This window comes from Nicotiana attenuata, chromosome 12, assembly GCF_001879085.1.
Source record: "Nicotiana attenuata strain UT chromosome 12, NIATTr2, whole genome shotgun sequence".
NCBI classification, from domain to species: Eukaryota; Viridiplantae; Streptophyta; class Magnoliopsida; order Solanales; family Solanaceae; genus Nicotiana; species Nicotiana attenuata.
In genome coordinates, this window is record NC_032000.1 from 36587777 (window position 1) to 36595009 (window position 7233).

Here is a 7233-nt window from a genome sequence, read left to right on the forward strand (position 1 = left end):
GAGAGTTTGTATGGATTATCGTAAGCCCAACAAAGTCACAAGGAAGGATCACTTTCCACTTCCTTTCTTGGACCAAATGTTAGATAGATTGGCTGACCGTGCTTTCTATTGTTTTCTTGATGGTTACTCAGGCTACAACCAAATTCTTATTGCTCTGGAAGATCAAGAGAAAACAACCTTTACATGTCCTTATGATACTTTTGCTTTCAAGAGGATGCCTTTTGGTTTTTGCAATGCACCAACTACTTTTCAACGGTGTATGATAGCTATTTTCACGGAAATGGTGGTGGAATACCTTAAAGTTTTCATAGATGACTTCTCGGTGGTTGGGGATTCTTTTGATGATTGTCTTTCAAATTTAGACAAAGTGTTGGCTAGGTGTGAAGAGACCAATTTGGTGCTAAATTAGGAGGAATTGTCATTTCATGATTGAGGAAGGCAATGTCTTTGGCCATAAAATCTCAAGGATTGGAATTGAAGTTGACAAGGTGAAGATTGAGGTGATTCCTAAGCTTCCACCCCCAACTTCGGTAAAAGGTGTGCGGAGTTTCTTAGGCCATGTGGGTTTCTACCGACATTTTATCAAAGATTTCTCTAAAGCGGCGAATCCATTATGTAAGCTGCTAGAGAAGGATGTCACGTTCCATTTCAATGATGATTGTATGAGGGATTTTGAAAAATTAAAGCTCAAGTTGACAACAACTCCTATCATTACCGCTCCAAATTAGAGCTTGCCTTTTGAACTCATGTGTGATGCATGTGACGTAGAGGTTGGGGCTTTTTTGGGGCAACATATTAACAAAGTTTTTCATCCGGTTTACTATGTTAGTAAGACAATGAATTGTGCCCAAGTCAATTACATCTTTACGAATAAGAAGCTCATTGCTATTGTGTTTGCAATTGAGAAGTTTCGCCCGTAATTGATGGGTGCCAAGGTTATTCTCCACACGGATCATGATGGCACTTTGCTATTTTATGAGCAAAAGGAATCTTAAGCTCAGTTGATGAGATGGGTAATCTTGTTGCAAGAATTTGATATTGACATTCAAGACAAGAAGAGTAGTAAAAACTAATGTTTAGCTTAAAGTATATATATTTATATGTATATCACCTCATGTTTTACTTTTGTTTCATGGATTTAGGATGTAAAATATGTTGATTTATATTAATTTGAGGTGTTTTTATGTGTAGGAATGATCTGGGAGCAATTGGGGGCGAAAGGTGCGAGATTAGAGCCAAAACGGACGGAAAAGCAAAAAAGGGAATTTCCAGCGCCACAGCTAGTTCCTAGCGCTACCTGTGGCGCCAGAGATAGCGTGCTTCAGTTAAGAGTGCCAGGGATAGCGCCTAACATTGGGATGGGCGCTGGTGGCGTGAATCCTATCTAATTTTGCGCGGGACAAGGTTATTTCGGCCCTAAACCTACCCAACACGTATAAAAGCAAGACTAAGCTTATTTTTGGAGGGGAGACGCCACTTTAAAGGGAGAATACACACGACAAACATCCGAGAGCGATGAGATCTCAGTTTTCTTCATCTTTTTTTAGTATTTTCAATTATCCAACACTTATGAATTGTTTGCTATTATCATGCGTGGCTAAAACGCATTGTTCTCGGGTTGTGATTTAGCCATGAATATTGTTGTTTAACGTTGACTTAAACTTGATTATAATTCACTAATATATGGTTGTTTCTTCAATTTTGTGATTGATTTCTTAATTGCCTGACCAACAGTTAGGTTCTATTTACTATCTATGCTATGCTTGGGAAAGCCATTTTTAGATTAGAGAAGAATTGAAGAGAGTATGATCTTAACTCTTGGGGGGAGGGGGGGTTGTGGTTAGGATAGGAATATACCTAGTCACCATGCTTAATTAAATATCGTAATCTTAATGCGTTCTTCATATATTGATTCCATAGGAATATAGGCGTTAATCTATTTTGAATATGCGAGTAGTACTTCGGGAGAAGGCTATGAGAGCACTTATCGATTAATTAGAAACCATGAGTGAATTGTATGAAAGGGAGAGTTAACTAGAACACAATAAGATTGCTGCATCGATCACAAGCCTGGAATATTTGTCTTTACTGAATACACAACAACCATTTTACTGTTTGATAATTCAGTTACTACTTAGAATTATTGTTTAGTATAATCACATTCATGAACTCGAATTTGGCTTGACTGAATAACAATCTTGGTGATTTTAGTGGGTAGTTGATACAAGTCTCTGTGGGTTCAACACTCGACTTATCATTTTATTACTTGTGCGACCACGTATACTTGCGTGTGCGTTTGGGAGCAACAAGTTTTTGGCGCCGTTGCTGGTGACTTGAATATTGACTACTTTCTAGTTTTTTGCTTTCATTGTTTATTTCGTCAAGTCTAACGTTACTTGATTGTTGCTCTGATCTCAGGAACTTTGATTGAATGCGCGTGGTCAGAATCCAGGACCGGCTTCAAGCCTTTGACCTCGAACCTGAGAGAACATTTTATAGGAGGTTGAGGGAAGCATGGGACACGAATAATATTCGGGCACTTGTTCGATTTCATGTGAACATGGCAGAGGAACATATGGCTGTTCAGGAGGTGGCAGTGCCCAGCATTGATAATGTCACCTCCAGCATAGTGAAGACCAGAATCACTAGGCACTTTGAACTGAAACAGAGCATGATCCAGCTACTTCGTGCGAATGGGCAGTTTATGGGTCTTCCATATGAGGATCCACAACATCATATCTTGAACTTCATGGAGATTAGTGATACTTATATCACTAACGGAGTCACTCCAGACTATATGAGGCTTGCACTTTTCCATTCTCTCTGTTGGGTGAAGCAAAGCGATGGCTGAAGGCAGAAACAACTAATTCTATTACATCATGGGATGGTTTTGCAAGGAAATTTTTGGCAAGGTTCTTCCCTTCAGGAGAAACTGCAAAGATCAGAACTGAGATAGTGTACTTCAAACAGTAAAACGGAGAGTCTTTATACCCAGCTTGGGAGAGGTTCAAGGGGCTACTTAGAGACTGTCCTAATCACAATCAGACAAACGAAGTGTTAGCTCACACTTTCATAGAAGGGCTCCATCCTAATAAAAATTGTGGTAGATGTTGCAGCTGGAGGTCCAATGTTGGAGAAAAGCTTTGACGAGTTATATGCATTATTGAACAAATTCTCCAAAAGCAATCCGGATTGGCAAGGAGAAAGGGAAGACACACGGTGCAAAATTCTATAGGGGTTCTCGAGTTAGATGTCATCTCGGCATTATCAGCGCAGATTTCTACATTGACCAGCCAAGTCAATCAGATGACCTTGGTTATCAACAAGCAACAAGCACAACAGGTACAACATGTTTAAGTTTTTTGTGAAGTATGTGGAGAGGGTCACACGAGCGACTTATGCCCAGTTAATCCAAACTCTGTTTGCTTTGTGGGTAATGCAAATAGGGGCCAGACAAACCAATATGGGAAAACTTATAATCCCAACTGGAGGAACCACCCAAATTTCTCTTGGGGTGGAAATCAAGGTTCTTGATCATGCCCAACTATGCCTTATAAAAAGGACTAAGCGTTCTTTGCAAATATATTCCAGTTAATAAGTCGGGAGTCGAATCCCACAAGGAATTAACCTATCAAGCACAACTACTAGACTCGCATAAATTCACGCAATAAATCTTCATAAATATTAAGTAACTAATTGGATGTTAACTAACTAAATGTTACGTAATGAAAATGAAGTAAATACGAAATAACTACGAACGGGTTATAGACAAGAATTGGAATGATCTAAGGTTATGATTTACCCTATTGTCGGAATCCTTTCTGCTACATTTCCTATATATTTGCCTAAGTCTTCTCTATCGACCATGAGCACTTTGACTATCGTAACTCTCTCCCAAGTAATTACCATAATATACTAGACATATTCTCCGAAATTATGCTAGCTGGCCTTAAGTACATCTCACTCAGATCGCACCAAGATTTCGTTATCCCTAATCGCACCTTTAAACCCTTCGTATTGATCCCTCATATATGTTAGGAGTGATGTTGTTCAACAACTACCTATATATGCACTCTCTCTCGAGTAATACATACTAAATAGGAACAGTTAATTGAGGGCCCTTCAATCAACAACAATAAGCATATAGTTGAACAAATAGAGAGAATACCACGTCAAATCTATATTAACGTAACAAGAAAATCATCCTCCAACAGGTTCCATCAAAACCCTAGATTGGGAGGTTAGCTACTCATACTCATAGTAACAATATCTAAAGTATTTTGCATAATTGAATTACAAAGTAAGGATAAAGGGATGTAGAAATCGATGATTCTAACTCCCAACAGTTGTTCCACGAGCTGTCCTTGCCTCCGGTTGCAAAAGTCCTTCAAAGTGGTATTTTAGGTCTATTTATATGTTGAGGACAAGACCTAAACGTGTATGTCAATCCTAGTCAAGATGGGAAACAAACTAAGTCTTCAAAACTCGAACTAGATCTCGCTCCAGGCCTAGCGTCGCCAGGCATAACGCCTGGTGGACCTCGCCCCAAGTCTGGCATCGCCAGGTCTAACGCCTGGTTATGCTTGGCCTTTGCCTTGCCTCGCCAGCCTCTCGCCAATTTCAAGCCTTGTATCACCAGCTTCAAGCCTGGCGTCGCCAGGTTCTCTCATTCACTGCTCCTGCGCATGCTTTCGACTTGTAGGTCTCCTTTTTCTTCTACTTTCATCTCAAATTCACCTACACATAAAATGGTCCCTATTACACGCAAATAAAGTGTAATTCATCATTAAAGCCTATAAAATGCAAGGCGAATAATGTTCTAAACCATGAATTATAGACACACATCAATACCCCACATTTAGACATTGCTCGTCTTCGAGAAATCAAACTACACTCATAGACACAACATATTAAGCAATTCCCTTAACTCATTATACCAAGAATCTTTAAAATAGTTTAAGCACAAAGGTGTGACATCCTCGCCTCAAGATTCAACTCATAAATAGCATGCCTTATTCACAATTCACTCACTTACTCTAGCATTGAATCAACAACATTACCTTTCCTTCGTGAATCATGTGCCCTAACCCAATAGAAGAGCTTAATTCCACACACAATGGATTTTAATAACGTAGGAACTCAAGATAGGAAAAATTCACTCGCTCTCAGAAATAACCTTCATATGCCCCAAATGATGCACCATAAGCTTTCCCATAGTGTAATACTCCACTAATCGAGTTCATTTAGTCTAAGATCAAGTAGGACTATCATTGGTTGTAATGTAGGCCGCGGGTCGGGTAGGATATATTTGGATATAAGTGACTACACCTCCCTTAAGAACTTTAATACAAACACTTTAACCTTCAAGCCCGTAGTTATGTCAAACCAAAACTCCACCTTAACTTCACTATATTTTACCCCTACTTCTTTAAGCATTAGTACATCAAAATCTACCACCATCAAGAAATATTCTTTCCAACAATACATCTATTTTTTTCTTTCTTTTTCAATTCAACTGGCTTTATTTTTTTTCAACACAGTGCACCTTTCTCCTTATTTCAATTGTTCCACTCAAAAATCAACCCACCACCCCACACTTTAACTTTTTCATAATTCATCACAATTCATGTTCTCATGAGAGGTGACAAGGTTCAAATATATGGTCGATTCAAACAAAGGGGTACGACTTGTAATGTGGTTACCAAAGAAACATGATTATAGGCTCAAAGGGGCTAACTACGATACATAACATTTAGGTGGGTACTCTATATATATCTGGCTTAACAAAGAAATACCTATATTACTTCTCAAACTGAACAAGACTACTATTTCGCTTTGCACACACACGGGGCAAGTTCTGGATATCAAATGCAATGCACCGAATACATACAAACCCACACAGACATGGCATATAACTCATTCAGGATTGGTTTTGTTTTTTATCATGACACTCTAGTCAAAGTAGTTAAGCAAATTTAAGATTATATGATTTAACGTACTTATACTAGAGTTAAAAATTGAGCATAAGGGTCACAACCAGAGTACTAACTATTCTCAAGGCATCACAAAGATCGGAGATATTGCTGCGATTAAATGCATAGCCCCGTGGTTCCTACCCCTAAAAATTAAAACTAACTACACTCGGTTCAACGAAAAACCCTTGGAAAAGAACCGCGACCCAAAGAAAAACCAAGGAGGAATTACTACACTACCTACAAAAAAAAAAATCTTTTTGATATTTTTCTTTGGACGTACTTCCCTCAAGAAAACTGTCTAGGAGATCCATCGTCGGGAAGAGTCCAAAATATTTATGGTTATTTATTTATTTATTTATTTTCTATATTTTATGACCAAAAATAAATAAAAAGAAAAACAAAAATGAAAACAAATTCTTAAAACAAATAACTAAAACAATTAGCTAACGAAAATGACACTTGCTAAGAAACAAAAACAACTAACAACTACTAATTTCTACAAGTTGCCACCCCACACCTAGATCATGCATTGTCTTCAGTGCATGCACAAACTGACAAAACAAGAAAAAAAGGTAGGGTGTAAGGAAACTCCCTGATCAAGTAGCGTATTCATCCTCTGACGCTCTCTACTTTTCATCATGTTCGTCCTCCTCCTCACCATCATTGCCCTCACCATATGACTGCTCTGGCTCGGCCTCAAACTACTCAGGTGTGTTGCGGGAGTCCGTATCCATCTCCTAACCTAACCAGTTGTTGGGCATAAGCATTGAGCGGGTACCACTGCTCCACTTCAGTCTTTTCCTCAGATGTGGCCGGCCGATCCCCTATCCTTAGCTGCAAATCCATCATCCCGTAGAGATATGCCATAAAATTATCATCATGCGCATTGCGCTCAGCACCTGTCAATGATGGCATGGCAGTCTCGTCTTTCAGCCGGAGACTAGTGATGTCCATTTGTCGGATGGGCTGATCGATGGTGTGGTAAAACTCAGGCTCTTCATGAACCTCCTTGTGCCTTAAGAATTGAGTCAAGAAATTAGCAAATGGAATTCGATCTACTTTCTTACTCATTCTTACTGATGACATATGGTAGCGGATCAGATGACCCACATTCACCCTTTGACTGAGGGAGTAGAGCACACAGTTCCTTTCACGGCTAATGAGCGTGTCATGATTGCATGGTAGGAGCTGTGCATTTATCAATTTAAGCCGCACTTGAGCCTCCACCTTCATCTTTTTCTTAGGGAATCTCTTGTGC